General features: G+C 40.2%; 1 protein-coding gene across 2 annotated transcripts in view; it reads right to left on the bottom strand.

Moving 5' to 3' along the window:
* Ak9 (adenylate kinase 9) overlaps positions 1–1,641 on the bottom strand; it is a 108,893-nt gene that overhangs the window by 31,711 nt on the left and 75,541 nt on the right. The window lies entirely within an intron of this gene.

The following is a 1,641-nucleotide window of genomic DNA, read 5'->3' as shown; positions in this document are numbered from 1 at the left end:
TCATTGCTGCCATCTGCCTTAGTTTAGCCCTCAGCAGCTCTTCTAGGATTAATCTAGTAGACTGTTGTGGGAGGTCCTTCCGCTCCTCCAGCCTATAGCTGCTGAGATACCAGCCCATTGGGGCGTGGTCTCTCTCCCTTTAAAAAAGCGGCCACTTCCTTCTCCTCTTCTCTTCACTTCCTGCTCCACCGGCGACTAGACTAGACTCCCTTCCTGGTTGTGCAGAGGGCTGACTGTGATCTGTAACTTTTTTCCCCTTTAAATAAATACCACCCTATTAATCATAATTCCAAACTGCTGTGGCATTGTTTGTGACTTACGCCTTCAGTAGACTGAAAAAAAAAACCTAAAAGAAAGTCAACCCTTTTCCTCACTTATGAGAGCAATGCATTTCACAATAGAAGAATCGCAAAATAGAGGGGAAAAAACCCATAAAACTGCAGACTATTATCATCCTATACCCCAGGTGTTACTGTCTTTGGTTGTTTTTTCTTTCTAGTCAGTTCTTCATGTGCCCCTTTCTACCATACTGTGATATATATTATATAAAAATATTACATGTGATTGTAAATCTTTATCATAATAAAATGTGATGGTTGTGAAATACTCAATATTTAGATTTTGTTGTGTAACTTTTTACATTAAATTGAATTCATGTCTCGATATCTCTATAGAGATATCTATCTATCAGATTTTCTGGAACTAGAGCTACAGATGGTTGTAAGCTGCTGTGTGGGTGCCGGGACTCGAACCTCGGTCCTGATTCTTTTAGTTGTTGAGCCACTGCTCCAGGAATTATTACTTTTTAATTTAAAAATGTTATTCTTTGCCTTTGTGTGGTGTGATGTGAGAAGCTAAGCTAATGGAGAACAGTTCATGAACAGAAAGCTGTGGGTTACATGCCCAAGTTTCCCACAGTTAGTGATCTAATTTAGAGAAAACGGACATTTTAAAAATCTTGATAACTCAATCCCACTCCCTCATTTCAAATAGGCAGTAGATACAAATGTGCCCAGAGTGCCATAGAAACATTCATCTAATTTCTCTGTATTTCAGTTTCTTTTTTTTTTCAAATTGAGATGATGCAAATTTCTATCCCATTCTATGCAGCAATTTTAATATGATTAAATACTAAAAATACCTAATATAGCCAAGAGGAGTGACTGTGACATGATCAGTTTTCATATACAGATTAAACTGATTCGAATAAAGCGCAGTTGACCAGTACTTGGTGTGTAGCAAGTTGCAAACGTGTTTGTGCTACAATCACTATTGTAAATATCATTTCATGCTCTTTTGGAGGATATCAAGGCAGAATACTCCACTTCAAAATAGGAAAAGAAACAAAGACAAAAAATAACAACTTCAGGACCTGAAGATTTGTTCTGTGTGGGTCAACACTGTTGCAGGCATTTGCTAGTGGACCAAGACTGGACAGCTACCCAGTGGTCATAGCTGTAATCATCACAAGGATAGAGGCGGAAGAATCCAGCACACCACGAGGGTATGTGGGCTTAAGCTGGAGATGGCAAAGCATAGCCCCCCTCCGACTGCGGTTCCTGAGATTCAGGAAGCAATTCCCTCCAGGCAACCCAGGGCGATGGTGGTGCATGCCTTTAATCCCAGCACTCGGGAGGCAGA

The sequence above is a fragment of the Microtus ochrogaster genome, linkage group LG9 (genome assembly GCF_000317375.1).
Source record: "Microtus ochrogaster isolate Prairie Vole_2 linkage group LG9, MicOch1.0, whole genome shotgun sequence".
Lineage (NCBI taxonomy): Eukaryota > Metazoa > Chordata > Mammalia > Rodentia > Cricetidae > Microtus > Microtus ochrogaster.
Note: the sequence above shows the minus strand (reverse complement) of the source record. Positions and strands in the feature narration are given on the sequence as shown.